Source organism: Carassius gibelio, chromosome B20 (assembly GCF_023724105.1).
Source record: "Carassius gibelio isolate Cgi1373 ecotype wild population from Czech Republic chromosome B20, carGib1.2-hapl.c, whole genome shotgun sequence".
In the NCBI taxonomy this organism is placed as follows: Eukaryota; Metazoa; Chordata; class Actinopteri; order Cypriniformes; family Cyprinidae; genus Carassius; species Carassius gibelio.
In genome coordinates this window covers 1,972,108-1,989,100 of record NC_068415.1, presented here as the reverse complement: position 1 = coordinate 1,989,100, position 16,993 = coordinate 1,972,108, and the positions used below count along the sequence as shown (strand labels likewise).

At 32.1% G+C, this 16,993-nt stretch overlaps 1 long non-coding RNA gene across 1 annotated transcript; it reads left to right on the top strand.

Annotated features, from left to right (window-relative positions):
- Positions 1 to 1,443: 1,443 nt before the first annotated feature.
- On the top strand, positions 1,444 to 14,080 carry LOC127984048 (uncharacterized). The gene is made up of 3 exons (XR_008160536.1): positions 1,444 to 1,750; positions 12,446 to 12,677; positions 13,643 to 14,080. It is a non-coding gene; the product is annotated as an uncharacterized LOC127984048 (long non-coding RNA).
- The last annotated feature ends 2,913 nt before the right edge of the window (positions 14,081 to 16,993 follow it).

The window sequence follows — 16,993 nt, the reverse complement described above, 5'->3', positions numbered from 1 at the left end:
ATTCAGTGTTTGTGTACTTGTGGAAATATGTTTCTGTCTTCACGCCGTCCCTGTTAATGGTTTGTTGTCCATTTGAAAGAGGATCGCGGAGGTAATTGTGCTGAACGTGATGGTGCAATGCAGTTTACTCTGTTAATGAATGAAGTAATGAAAGAACGGTGTAGTGTGTGTGTGTGTGTGTGTTGTGGGGAATTTCCCGATAGCAGCATGACTGGAGGATGATGGGAGTCTGGTGAAACGAGACACCCTCGGCTCTGCTCACCCGCGCGGTTTATTACAACTCATTAAGAACAACTCACTACCACAGTTTCATAGCGAAGAGTGGGCACCCTTGAGAAGCACACACACACACACACACACTTCATTCGGTTAATCTCTGCTCTTTAACACTACTGTTTAACTAATCACACAAGACAGATAAAAGGATAATGAAAACATTTTCGGGTCACATTTTACCAGAACAAAAAAATGGGCAATGTGTACGATTATTTTATTGCATTGCATTGAAGCAGTTCGTTTTCAGGAAGAAAGTGTGCTTAATTGTCAGTGAAAATCTTAATGAATATCCTGAAATTATACTTTTAGTATTCTTTATGCAGTTAATTATTGCAAATAATTATTTATTATTATTATAATTATTATTAATGCTTTTTAATTGTATATATATATATATATATATATATATATATATATATATATATATATATATATATATATATATATATATATATATATATATATATATACACACACAGTATATAGTTTTATATTTTGCACTACAGCAATCCGAATTTGAGGAGTATGCTTAATTATCAATAAATATAATAAATATTATACAATTGTTTTGTATTCATGCAATTTTGAAAATATTTTTTCTTTTTAAATTTATTCTTTATTTTGTTGTTAGTGTTTCCAATTTATTTATTTATCAAATCAATTAGCTTTTGAACACAAAGTGCATTTAACTGTACATAAATATCTTAATAAATATAATAAATTAACTTTTTTATTCATCCAATTAATTCTTGCAAATATTTTTTCTTTCCTTATTTCATTCCTTCCTTTATATTATTAATATTATTATTGTTTTTTGTTGTTATTATTGTTTTATATTTTGCATTACAGCAATCAGAATTTGGGGAGAAAGTGTGCTTGTCTATTAATATCTTTATAAAAATTCTATAATTATACTTAGTTTTGCAAACTTTATGCAGTTAATTCTTGTTAATTTTCTTTATTTTATTTCCTTGTTATTTTTATGAGTATTATAATTATGATGATGATTATTGGTATTACTGTTTATTATTATAATATTTATTAAGTAAACAGCAATTAGAACTTGGCGGAGAATCTTCATAAAATTAATTATTTATTTTTTAGTTTGCCTTTTCTCTTTTTTTCTTTCATGCATCTTTTATGATTATTTAAAAAAATCACTTTTATGTAAGCACTTTGATTTGCCACTTTGTATAAAATGTGCTATATAAATAAAACCATGCCTTCATTTTTTGAAATAGGGTCTGAATACAGTTTCCATTGCTTTATTACAGTCTGTGCGTCTGAGATGATCCACGTGAGTTTTCTTCTGCTGGAAGGTGAAACATTGACCCTGAGTAGTTAAACGGTCTGCTGCTCAGGTGCGTTCAGGAGCAGAGAGGAAACCATCGCTGTATGTTTGCAGTTTTCATCACTCTCTAAATCTCTCTCTGTCTCTCTCTCATTGCGGGACTGAACTGTGATTGCCATTAAGGTAAGAAGGTTTTTTTCCCTCCTCTTCTGCTTTTCTGGTGTGGTGTTAACATCATGGAGACTTTGGCCACCACACACCGTTATTTCCATGCTGGACCTGAAACCTGATCCTTTTGTTTCTGGAAAAGTGACCCTCATCCTTTCTGACTTACGGCTCTAGCGTGTATAATGAAAGAGAGGATTTTGGGTGCGTGCATGAAAAGTACTTATTCACTTCTTTAGTTTTTATAATTTGGCCAAAAACCGGTATGCAATATTGAAATATACTTTTGTTTAGAGGTAGAGATCCATCGGCACATATTCCTGAATTAACTTATTTAACTATATTTTATTTGAACTACCAATAATTATCGGTAAGCACATATTTCTAATGTAACATTTTTTAATCATTACATTTTTTAGCATGTTTAAGTTTATATTTCAACATTTATAAATAATTAAATAAAAATATTGCAAAAAAATATATTTTATTAATTTTTAAATCTTATTTCAACATCTATAAAAAATTAAATAAAAATATTGCAAATAATATATTTTATAAGTTTTTAAATCTTATTTCAACATTTATAAAGAATTTAAAAAAAATATTGCAAAATATATATATATATATATATTTTTTTAATCTTATTTCAACATCTATAAAAAAATAAATAAAAATATTGCAAAAAATATATTTTATAAATTTTTAAATCTTATTTCAACATTTATAAAACATTAAATAAAAATATTGCAAAAAATATATTTTATACATTTTTTCATCTTTTATAGGAACAATAAAAAGTATTCGGTATGCATGCATTTCTAATTTAAAATGTATTTATTTTAAATACATTTATTTTAATCTTTAACTACATGTTATATGAGTAACCAGAAAGTAATGAATATGTGCATATTTCTAGCATGTTTAAGGTAATATTTCAGCAATTTTAAAAATTTTAATATTAACAATACTTTTTACATTTTTTATCTTTAAGTACACTTTAAATGTACAACCAGAATAAATCAGTAGGCTCATATTTCTAATACAAATTAGTTTTTAAATATTGTTGCTCAATTTAAATAAAAATATTATGGCAGAAAATGCATATTTTATCTTTAACTACTTGTTATGTGAACATCCAAAAATAAATCTGTATGCACATATTTATAATATAACATATTTTTAGCATGTTTAAGCATAGATTTAAAATTTTTGAATTTAAATTCAAAATATGATTTATAAAAATATATATATATACTACCGGTACATGTTATATGAACAAGTAATGATACTGATTTAGTTTCATGATCTAAAAGTGTTTTTACCGTACGATGCAGAAAATACAGAATTATATTTCACTAAGTGAGTGAGAAGTTGAAGAGTTAGTGCACTCTCACTGATTCAGTGAGTTGATTTATTTGAATAATCAGAAGAGGATCATGAGATTTTCTTTTCCATCATTACAGCTATTCACAAGTTGGCAGCAGCTGTAGTGTGTTTGCATGACCACTAAAAAGTCCTGTTTACACCTGGTCACCTTATGCGTTTTTTCTGATCGGATAGCTATTCAATCGTGAAAAGACCAGGTGTAAATGTCCTCCGAGCTCTGGGCCACATTCCAGAAGAAACTGGACAAGTGTAAATGCATCTGGAAAGTGAAACCACATATGCAATTTTTACTTCTCCCAAAATGTAAAAATAATTAATGTGTGAGAGCGTGTTATAGGCTGTATGACATCAGACTAATGTGCGAATGCAACACGCATCGCTGCGGATGAGCAGCTGAGCATCTCTTCATCAAGACGACGCGTTTTAAACGCTTATCTTTTGATTTCGTTGACATGAACTCCGTTAAATTTAAATATAGTGCAGGAATTGAAGATCAGATTTATATCTGTTTTGTGTAAACGGGTCCTAAGAGCAGCTTTTCTCACCTTCTGACAGAGATCTCTCTGCATATGATTCTGCTTTAAAATATTAGGCTCTCCTGAGATTATAAAATATGAAAACAAACTTGATGATTTAAAGTTAATAAGAATATTTTTCTTATTAGAATAGTTTCTGCAGAGTCTCATTTCCTCCTCTGAAATTACAGCCAAAACAGATAATATAAAAATAAAATCTAGTACTAAAATAACAAAAATAAACAAAAACTAATTAATTAATTAAAAATAAATATATACTATGTGAACATAGAACCAAACAAAAAAATAATGAAAAAATTATATATATATATATATATATATATATATATATATATATATATATATATATATATATATATATATACACAAACCAAAATAATAAAAATAAATACAAAAAATAACATTTTGACTTTTCAAACATTTATTTTAAATATTTGTGTTTAATTTATTTAAAAAAAAAATGGATTTTTTTTGTATGGAAATAATACAATAGAAATATGTGTTGCCTTTGTAAAAAAAATAAATTAAAATAAATACAGGATTGAGAAAGAGCCACAAGTTCAGACTCAAACTTGCGATGTTGACCTGCTGCCCATAAAGCTATTGGCACCGACAGCAAAGACATTTATAAAGTTACAAAAGATGCTGTTCTTTTGAAAGTCTGTTCATCAAAGAATGAACATGAATAAAATGTATCACAGTTAATCAGAAATGAGCAAAAGAGACTTAAAAACATAAAAAAATCTTTGACCTGTTTATGTGTGTGTCAGAACACTGTGGAACAGCTCTGTCTGAGAAAACACAAGAGTTTATATTTGTTTGTCCATCAGCGGACATGATAAAGCATCAAGATTTAAACAGATGATTGAAACAGCAGGCTGCTGTTGTCCTAGACTCTCATTACCTCTTAAATCTTGTTATTTTCCAGGCAAGACAAACTACCGGCCTCTTATGCACTCCTCCATAGCCTTCCCCTCCAAAAGAAAAAAAAACGAACCCAAACACAAAACAAAGACCCCGTTTTGGCAGCCTAATGGTTTGTAATTGTGTGTTTAATGGTGGGGGGGAGATGTGCACCGCTACTTGTGATGTGACGAGCCGGGATTGAGCTTGTGAGAAAGGAAGCACCAGGAATATCAATACATCCTCTGCGTAGATTTCCAGCAGAGTGTGACGTGCGTGTGGGGAAACGGAGGATACTTTCCTTATTATGGATTTGACATGAACTTGGCCCTCGGCTCTGGGGAATGTGATGAATGCATTATTTGATCTTCCTGTCTTTGTTTACCTCTCTGGGGCGTCAGAAAACGGCCATTCTGCAGCGACTCACAACACGCCGTTACTGCACGTCATTAGGTTTTTTTAATAAACAGTAATCACTTCCGGCCCTTTTGATGGACTGCAGAAATGGTAAACTGAGACAATTATTTTTGGCGAAACAAAGGGACTGAATTCCTGGCGTGTAAAGAAGAAGAGTTTATGGGTTAATGAGCTCAAGGTGGGGAACGATTTAGCTGCTGACTGATGTGAACCTTGACATCTTATCTGTGAATGAGCAATTACCAAATAAAAGCATGTCTGCCTGACAAACTTAAAATACACTGAGCATAAAGGGTTTCGATCCGTTTATAAATAGGGTTCAAACAATGCAGCCTACTTAGCATTTCTGGGAATGATTTCACATACTTTGCATCAGTGCAAGATTGTTATCCTTCACTAAAACAAAACCGTAAAAATTATTTTCAAGTATACTTCACATAAATATTTTTTAAGCATACCTGTTTTATTTCAGGTAGCTACCAAGGCAGGTTGAAATACTACAATAAACTAAAACAAATACATAAAAATTTATAAATACTGTATAGACATTAAAAAAAATCTAAAACAAAATTGACAAAAACACAAAATATTATAAAAACTTTAACTAAAAGTTAAAGAATATAAAAATAAATTTTAGTACTAAAATAAAAAAATTAAAGATAGATTAATAAGAATTTTATAGATATTTAGAAAAAACGTTAAAATTACAGCAAAATATAAAATTAAATCTAGTAATAAAAAAAAAAAAATTAAATGAATGTAAAAATATTATATTAACATTAAAAACCAAAAAACACAAAGCACAATAAATTTACTAAAACTTTAAAATGAAAGCAAAACAGAAAATATAAAAATTCAATCTAGTACCAAAATATTCTAGTAAAAAAAAAAAAGTATAATGACAAAAACACAACTAAAATTAAAATAAAAAATAAATAAAATATAAAAATAAAATTTAGTAATAAAATAACTAAAACTAATAAATTAAAATTAAATACTATATAAAAATAGTATATTATAATAATATATTATATATGAATATATATAATATAATAATATATTAAACAGTAAAAATGACAAAATCAACAAAATTACTCAAACTAAGAAAAAATAAAGTGAAAACTGAAAGTGTACCAATAAAATCTAATTCTGAATATTAACAAAAACTATAAGACTTTAAACATGCACTTGAGGTATCCACTTCAGTTAAGATACTTCTGTAGAAGTAAAGTGCCTATAGCTAAGCAGTTCACGTTTCTTTTTAGAGCAGAGCGATCTGCTTCACCAATGTCAGTTTATACATTCAACCCAGTGACATAAAAATGCCTCATAAATGTACTTTTTTTAGTTTTTGTGTAGGGTCATCGTGGTTCTCAGGAAACCCCCTGATCTGCTGTTGTCAGGCCGAGCCGAGTGTTTCCTCGCTGTGATCCAGGGAGCTGTTGAGCTTCACTTGAGCTCAATGCTTCAAAACATAAATGTTAGAGCTGCTTCCTTAATGTGCTGTGCAGTGGAAGTCTCTCGCTCGCGGCCCGCGTGACCCGCAGCTCCTGAACCTCAGCTGCCACTGAGAGCTTTAACCCACGTTCTTACAGACCGGAAGCGCTACAGGAAAACACGCCATGTTTTTACTGAATGCAGTGGGAATATTTCAGCTACTGTGCTGATAATGTTACGCAATCCGCCTGTAAACCGCTCTCAGATATTGCGTAATCTGTTAAAGTCAACAGAAAATGGCATTGGGAATCTATTTTACTTTGGTGCATTTCTGTAAAACAGATTAGGGCGGGACTTGATGTTTGTCCTCAGGAATTGATTGGATGGTAGAAAAGGGGTGTGGCTGAAAATAAAAGGGCTTGATGATGTCATCAGGAACATATATATATATATAATTCTATAGTTCAAATATATAAATCTTACATTTATACCATAACATTTTTTTGTTGAGTGCAGCATTATTGCATTATTGATATATTGATTATAAAATTTTTTACACTAATGCATCATACAAAATCTAAGACAGGAACATGCATTAGGAAAGTAAAGCAGTCCATTCTGATTCTGACTTTAATGCGAATGAAAACATTTCGAACCTCTAAGCGGTATCCCAAAGCGAGTATAAGCGAGTCTGTTTCGGGACGTTATGGATGTGTTGCATTTTTGCGTTTGATAGGATTTTGGATGGAGTGTTCTGGTGATTGGTGGGATCTCATATATTTCACAAATATCCCTGCATGACATAAATGCGATATGAAATGCGCGATGCACATCTGGAGGCGCGCACAGCCGTGAGATTGGGTCTCTAACACAGGTGCATGCGGCTGCGTGTGAGCTATTAATGGGTAAATTCAGGGTAACAAAATAATAAGATGAAAAATTGAAAAGGTTTTGGCTCTTTGCACTCGCAAAACATGTGCTGGATGAAATATGCAGACTTTCCCCTGTCAGCTTTTGCTTGATGGAAATGTGCTCGCTTCCTCCCGGTGCACCTCGTCCCTGCGGACGGTGCTCGGATTTCATTTCTTGGCCATGAAGGGGCCCTCGGCGTGCAGTTTTGGCCATGGCTCGCGTAGCCTTTCTGATGTCCTGATGCGGTTTCCTCCTCCCCTGTATGTGACAGCGCTGTCGACCGCGTGGCCTCTTTACTCGTCTTCATAAATCACTCAGATCCTGAGGCCCACCCTTGGTCTGCAGTGCCAGCGTGGACAAAAGCTCTCTGTAGAAATACGAAGAGAAACCACAAGCGTCCAGCTCTGCCCTAAAGGCTCACGCCACTCCGCCGTGCGCTGCCGCTTCGCCTCAAACACCAGCTTTGTGCTAAACCGCTGGAATCGCGTCCACGTTTTATTGCATGTTCCTTTAACCCAGAGGACAAACTGTCAACGAATCAGACATTTGACATGAAACAAGATAATCACACATTCTGGTCAACAGGCCATTCGAGTAAAATGGAAAAACGACTTGTAGTACTCTTAGCGTTCCAGGAGTTTCTTGGAAGCGTAGTACATTTCTTCTATTTCTTGTCTCAAGCTCTCTCTCTCTCTCTTGCTCCCCAGTGATCCATTATTTTACAATGAATTTGGGCCTGGACTTGAGTTGCTTCACATGCCTCTTTAGCCATTTGTCCCCTTCCAGGGATTCTTGGGACGGGATGCTGGAAGTTTCTTGACACTACACTCATGTTAGGTATGGGATACCCACATAACATGCTCGATTCATCACTCTAGAGGCCGAATGTGATAAAAGAAGTGGTTAAAAAATCTCTATGCAACTCTATGCAACTATTTATGCTTTTTAGCAAAGGGTTAGTTTGCATAAAATCTGGAAAAATCACATTTCATTTATTGAAAAAATAAAGTATAATATATGTAAAATATAATATAAATATATTATTATTAAAATAAATAATAAAAAATAAATATTTATGTTATTATTAATTAAAAAAAATATTTAATATAATTTTATGTAATGAAAATGATTTTGAATTTTGACTAAATTAGACCACATCTAAGCATTTAATATATAAGCAATTAAATTAAAAGTGTGTGTGTGTGTGTCTATATACATACATATATATATACACACACACACACACACACACACAATTAAATATTTTATATATAACAATACATTTTTAATTTGATTATTTATTTCAATAATAATAATTCTCACACACACACACACAAATGCTTAGTATTTATAATATATTACTAAAATATATATTTGATTTATTTATGTATAATATAATAAAATATATAACATTTAAATATCTTTTATTTGTATAACATTAAAAATGGTTACAAACACATTAAATAATATATTTATATATTTTATATATTAAATATATATGTATATACATTTATAAGAATGTAAATTTAAATGCTTTTACCAAATTACACATATTTTGTAAAATGCTGTTTAGTGTAGTTACAACATCTACCGATAGGGGCCGCCAGATCTAAACCCGCATTTAATGAAATCAAACATAATTGGTTCTGCTGTGTGTTATTACAAAGTTTAACTCACCAGTTGCACCAGTTCCTCACACAAAACATCATGTGGCTTCAGAAGACTTGAAATATAGTGCACTAGCCATATGGACTGATTTATGATCATGTTTAGAGTCAAGTCACCATTGTTTTACAATGCAAACAGCAAACAGTTCAGATCTAAGCTACGGCAGAGTCAGATTGTGCAGAGGACTCATAAGGTTCTTGATAAACATCATCTTTTGTGTTTAACAGAAGAAAGGAAGACATACTGGTTCAGAACGACATGAAGGTGAATAAATGATCACAAGTTTTATTTGTGCGCCAAATTTCAGTTCCCCAAGCTAAACCTATTTCCAGAATTGATGACACAGACCACAAAGAAGGGATTTCATGCGATACATGGAAAAATAATAATAGTTAAGATATTAAACCTCGAAATATATTTTCCCTGTGAGATGCTCTTTATTCACCGTGTAGCTCCATAAAATTAGAAAGAAGGGAAAATCCTCTTCATCACGGCTGATGAATCAGTGCTTTCACTACTGACATGTATTCTGTTACCACACATATCATTTGTTGGAATTTAAAAGCAACATGTTGGGTTTCATTTCCATGCTGGTTTGCAAAAGCAAATCAATCTTTCATTTTCAGGATTTAACTGACATGGTCTGAAGGAGATTTTGTTATATTACACCCTCCCTTACAGGGATAGTTCACCCAAAAAATAAATTCTGTCATCATTTACTCACCCTCATGTCGTTCTGAACCTGAATGGCTGACCATCACTTACTATATGACACTTGATTAAATATGTCCTACAAAATTTAGCTCATGTGACAAATATGTCAAATTCAGTTTAGAAGAAGAATAAGATTATAGTGAACAATAGCTTAAAGTTTGGTTGTTTTTGCACTTTTTCAGCTTTATTTTTGTCATTAAACACATTTTCCCTCTCAAATGATCATTAATAATGCAAAATAATATGATTTTAATATCTTTAATTAAGAGCTATTTGACTTCTGAGCTTTTTTCCCCCATTGAATGTAATATAATTTAGGAGAGTACTTTTTTTCTTTTTTCTTTTTTTTTTATTTAAAGAGAAAAATGTTCATTTTTTGGGGGGTGCGGGGATGTTTTATTGTCTTAAATTTAGTTATATATATATTGCATTATTTTTTATTTGATTCTCATTACTGTAATATGATATATAAAAAAATATTAATTTAAAGATAGTACAACAAATACTAGCATGATGTATGAATAAATATTTTAAATATTTTTTTATTTGTATGTATTTAGCCAGAAAATAGTTGAATGTGGTTCAAAATAATTTATGCACTGTTTCTTGGCTCATTTTAATATCTTTAATTAATTGATATTTGACTTCTGAGGTTTTTTTGTAATTCGTAAAAGTTAATCAGATTCTCATTACTGTATTATAATTAAAAACATTTTCCATTTAAAGCAGCGGAATTTGAAGAAGGCATAACAAATACTACCATGATATATAAATTCTTCAATTGTTATTTTTTTTCTATTTATTTCAAGAGAAAATTATTTAATTGGTTATTTTGGGGGAAATTTTTTTTTTTTCTTTTTCGGAGCTCAACCGAAAAAAAAATCAAACGGCATGAGTTTGAAACGACAAAAAAATAAACGATAAATAAATAAATGATGACAGAATCGTAATTTTTGACTCTTTTAGCACTAAACCGACTGCAGGAAAACTGCTTTCAGCAAGGCCTCACACAATAAGTGGGGGGAAAACAGAAAAAAGATCAGGATTAATTAGCACGTTTGTCAGTTTGCAGGAAACATAGTATCGGTTTCATGCCCCTTGCATTTGCCCAGCACCTGTTGAACATGATGATTAGGCTGATGTCTATGGGCGGCTCGTAGAGTGGGTAAATGAGTGCGTGTTGGTGAGGAACAGGAGGGGCTTTTGTCATATTTATATCAACAATGTCGGACAAAACGCTCTAATTATCCCCTTCTGGCTCGGCTCGTCTTACGGCTCCCAGTCCATTTGCCGTCCTGTCCCAGGGCCAGACTGTCCTTAAGCACATCCTAATGACAGCCCTCTTTCAGTCCACAGGCTTTATAATTGCACAGGCTAACTTACAGACATTGTGTGGCATTAGTCCAGAGAGCTCATAAAGGAGGGTCACAGGCAGGTCCTCCAGACCATCACAATGCATGTGGCCTCAATAAATCTCTGAAGTGACAACAGCGAGAGGTCATATTGCTTGGATCAGGAGAGAGCGAGAGATGGACTGGAGTCGCATTTTATGATCTTAAAACCTTTGTTACTGGGCAACTTTGAATATGATGCTATGCATATTTCCCCACTCTAGTGATAATTTACATTGCAAAAAAAAAAAGTAATTAATGGATATTTCACTTCTAAGCCTTTTGCAATTCTCAAAAGTGATTTTTATTAGATTTTTGTTACTGCAGTACAATAACTGAAAGACATTATGATGAATTAAATGAAACAACTTTAACATACTAGTGCAGTTATAATGTATGCATAAACACTGCAATTATTTTTGCATGTATTTAAAGAGAAAACAGCTTATTATTTAAATTTTGGGCAAAATGCTTTATCGTCTTACTTTTATATTTTTTCCCCCATAAATATGTTTTGAACAATTAACACAATTCACAATAGTTTATTAGGTTCTCAGTACTATAATACAATAATTTTAAAATATTAAATTGATTTGTTTTCCCATTTCATTCCACTGTAATTCTCAATAATTATTTATATTATTTATTTTTTAGTATTACAATCATTTAAATATCTGACTGAAGATTTTTCTTTTCCATTTAAATCAGCATAAATTAATAAACTAAAAATAGTACAAATAGTACACATACTTTAAATAAACACTCGACATTTTAGTAATATATTGTTGTTTTGTGTTACAGTCATGAGGATTTTATCTTGAAAAGTCACACATTTTTTATGCAAAAAATAATTTATTAACTTTTCAAACTGTACATAGTGTTTATTTTAAGTTTTTAATAAAAATATTTAATAAAATATACATTAATATTTATATAAATTAATGTATATGCTTTAATTTAATTTTTTGAGTGTAATATGACCTGGACATTTAGAAGACATCTATCTGAATTAAATTTTTAAATCCATAATAAGAGAATTAAACTATAAATATATAGTAATCTTGAATTGTAATAAACAACTTTGTTCAGATTTCTTTCAGTTAAACACATTGAGATTTGTTGCTGATAAACTACAGAAATTGCTAATTGGCCGACAGCAAACAAAAACAAAACGTTGTGCTTTTGCACCTGTGGAAATCCGGCCTAACGAAGGAATTTCTGAACATTACGGCAAACAAACACATCAAGGATTCATGGTTGAGCCCGGCGCTGATTTGATTTCAACCTGTTCCTCCACTGCTGTAACTGGCCTTCTGCACAGGATTGATAGACTCTTTCTTTTTTCTTAGGGGAATTATTAAGTTTGCCCACAAAACCAGTGCAAATAACTCAGCGCTGAGCTGCCGGATGGCTTTGGAAGGGCAACCTCCCAGAGGGACGGCGTTGGGAGCTTAATTAGAATGTCAGGAGACACTTTCAAAGTAGTGTGAGATGAGAGTCCACTCCGATGGGAAACCCGAGCCGATCCTCTTTCCCAGTTCAAGGCAAATTGTTGAATGGGATCAGACGCGAGGAATCACAGTGAGTCAAATGGGACCCATAAAGAACATCACAGGGGGGTTCTTCTTTAACAGTTTGCATGCACTAAAATCGTAATGGTACAAGAACATGAGCTATATTAATACATGCTCTCACAGTTTACCGGAAAGAAAATAGAGCAGCTATGTTAATGACATTATGATAAAGATCAAGAGCCACTATGAAGAAATTTTAAACGTTTGACAAATAATTATAGAATTAACCCAAGCTGCGTTTCTTTGATCAGAAATATATATAGAATATATTTTAAAATTTAAGTTTTCTTCAGTGTCACATGATCTTCAGAAATTAATATGAAACTAATATACTGATTTGCTGCTTAAGATAAAATTTCTGATTATTATCAATGTTGAAAACAGTTGTGCTGCACAATTTGATGAGCTTAAAAAGAAAAGCGTTTATTTTAAACAAATTTAATTACTGGCATGTTTAATGAATTCGATGCGTTCTTGTTGAATAAAAGTATTAATTTCTTTCAAATGTTCGCCAATGTAAATTGTTTAATTAAATGCATTTATATAATATTATAATAATAAATTACATTTAAAAGGTACATTTTTAAACTATAAATAAATTATAAATACAATTATTCATAAATTTTGGAGTTGAATATTTGAATAAATTATTAAAAAATATTAATATTAAAAAAATATATAATTTATTTTAATATTGAGTTTTTTATAATTGTAAAATGATGTTCATCCAAATTTTTTGAATTTCATCAAAAGCTACGGCAATGAGAAAAAAAATTGCTTTATTATCTTGGTAAAAAAAAAAAATGGTCTGAAAATAGTCTTAATTTTATTTTGTGTTCCATGTACATTTCCTACCGTACATATATCAGAACTTACACATATTTAAATATCATGGTTTTTGTATTCATTTTTTAATATTGTCTTTGAAAAGTAACAAGTCACTGGTGTCGTCTGTGCCTCATTTTTCTCCAGTCTTCTGCAGCGTCTCCTCTGCTAGCATCTCTCTAAGGTCAAGTCGTTCGTGATGGCCTCCCTGAAGCGGCAGCTGCTCGGTATAAGGTTACAATTTCACCTGTGCGCTGCAGTAACGCAGGAACTGGCATGTCATTGAGGAGCGGGTAATTATTCAACACGTCAGACTGCAATGCCTGCAATGTTAATTACGCGGCAGGCTCCTCTCCGGGCAGAGAGATTAAGCTCAGGAGCAAAGGCGCGGCGCTCATTACGGTCACACCAGAGCAACATGTGCAGGGGACAGCCTTCTCCCGCGCCGTCCCTGAACGAGTATCCAGTTCACCACCAGATGATACTTTATCATTCCCACACCATGTTTTATTTTAGGTCAGATGAGTAAGATTTTACAACTGAGCACGTAAAATAGATTAGATGGGTTTGACGAAAATAGCAGCTTAATGGTCAGTTAGTGAGGAGTTGGGATTTAGGGTTGGGTTCGGGATGAAGAAATAACATTAAACTTTTCTGAATTCTTTAAAAAGAAAAAAAAGAAATATTCAAGTGCTGTGACGCATTTTTTTTTTTTTTTTTATAAAAAATGACCAACCGTTTGTCAGGATCTCCAAATATTGGATTTAATTTTGTTGGTCAACTAGTTTATTTATATTTAACGTTAGTTTTGTATTCGTTTTGGGACACGATTGATTGTGCACTTCATTGATTTATGCTCATGCACCTCAGTCTTTGAGTTAAAAAAGCATTTGTGGATCATTTTGGTATAAGCTCAGATCACTGAGGCCTACAATAGATACAAAACCTGTGCTTGTTGAAGGAAAACAAGTTGACAAAAAGATTAAATGCAATAAAAATGCATAATGTGAGATTTATGCACGATTTTTGTAGTCAGGTCATTTTTGACCAGGAACACCACAAGATTACAAAATGACAAAATCACAAAAAATTACACAAATTATAAAAAAAATATCTGTAGTTCGCATTTGCAGTTTTTGAACCAGTAGCAACACCAAATGAAATTACAAAGTGTGACATCACAGTTTACCAGCCCCACCCATGATTGTTGATTGACACTGCCATAAGCATAACAGATATAACAGACATAATAAAACCGACTGTGTTTTTGTAACTTATGTGTGTTTTTAACATAAACTCGTGTGTGAAAGAGATCATTCGCACTCACATGCATGTGACAGCCGCTTTCTATACACATGCTTCACTCAGAAAACTGTCTATCAGAAGTGTGTGGCTTTAAAGTGTCACGATAGTTTTCTTTTTTTTTTTTAGCAGTTATGAGCTGTAAAGGCACTTTTCTTGTCTGGAGAAGATTCATTTGCATTTAAAGAGACATGCACTAAAACTGCTTCCACTCAAAATAGGTTATTTAAAAATGATTTCATGGGGTATTTTGAGCTGAAACTCACAGACACATATAGGTGACCTTTAATGCATTCAGATCTTTAGTTTCCCTCAAGTATTGTCTTAAATTGTCCAAAGTAACATTATGTTGTTTTTGCAATTTATATTTGTTTATTCACATAATGCAAAATGCCTCACTCGTTCAATAAATTCATGAAGGCAACTACAGATTGTCAGCTAGTAACTCTATAAGTAGGGCTGAAACGATTCCTCGAGTAACTCAAGATCCTCTGCCTCGAAGCCTCTTTTAATTTATTAATTAAATTTATCTCCAGAACTGCTCTGACAGTCACTTCATGAGCATTTGACCGTCGTCACATCACATACACAGAACTGTAAAGGTACGTCAACCCGTCAAAATAAAAGTCCGTTCTTTTTTAAGGTTTAATCACACAACATTTCTTCCATGTTTTATTTTTAATATTAAATCCCCTTTGTTTAACAAAAAGTTAAGTTTGCTTAATTTTTAATAACTAAAAGATAAATTAAATTATCGTTTTATGTGTTTAATGTTTAATGTGCATCTCAGAAAATGCTTTATTTTAAACCCCAACTGAATGGCACTTAAATGCACTCAATTCATCTGTTAACTTTATTGTCATTGTTCACAGTACAAGTACAGACAGAGAAACAATGGGTAATAATTAAATGTTTCTATTTGATGTATGCATTGCATTCGATGCATTTAAAAACTACAAATATTTTTTGTTCATTATAAGAGACCCAGGAGTCTTATTTTCTCTTGCGTTATTAATATTGCACTTTAATTAAGCATAAACACATTTTATCCGATTACTCGAATAATCGATGCAATTTTTGTTAGATTACTCGATTACAAAAATATTCGATAGCTACAGCCCTAACTATAAATTATATAAATATGTCCCAAATAAGTCCCATCTTTCAAAATATGTCAATTTTTTCACAGGAAATTCAAACTAAATGTCTAAATGTTTGATGCTCTTTGATGTGGCGTGACAGATCGCTGTATAAAAGCCTCAGTTCAAACAGCACAACACAAAAATAACTAACAATAGTGAGAAAACAATAGCAAAAGCCTGCAAGCAGCAATAAACAATAATCCTATAACAGTAACCACATTATTTATTATGGGAACTCACAAACTCGTAACCTTCCAGGAATATCGTTAAATTTAAATTGAGTTGTTCAGACAACTATGTCTGGGACTTTCTGATGGTCTAATATGGGCTTTGATGTAATTATATAAACACATATGGCTACCAAAATAATAGATCAGTCTATTATGTATTTAATTGCTGAACAAGATGTTTAGTAAACTAACAAATGCATATTGCAAAAGTTTTGACGAGAACGTTTTTCTCAGTAATTGTGACTCCGTAAAGTGTAAAAAATGTAGTTGTATTTTTTTTACAGCACTTGTGGGGATTTGCATGACTGTTTTTTAATGCAGCGCGTGACTATAACATGATTACGGTTATGAAACGGCGAATTAGAACGAACGCAGATGGTATTACAATGATGACGACTCAATCCTCAGGTCCATCTTTACGGATCCACCTCACCAGTATTTTCAGTGCTGTGAAAGATATACGGCTGTCCTGACACGTTGACATCATCCCTTAAACATCTGCTGCTTAAAAACTGTGACATTGGTGGAGAATCGCCGCTTCAGAATCATTTGCTTTAGCCCTCGGCGAGAGTTACAGTACAGAGGCGCAGCTATAAAATCACAAGGCCTTTCCCCTTTCGATTTTATAGAGTTCTGTGATAAAATTAAACCTCGGCCATCTCTTTGACAGATGCATTATATGCGCAGGCATCGTGAATGAGACTGAAGTTTTTTTATTGATTCAGAATGATTTGCAATCTTGCTTAAGACATCAAACTGTCAGCTCATTCATCTTTCGAAGTAAAAGGGTCCCTTGCTTTTGAAGCAGTAAAGATATGAACACT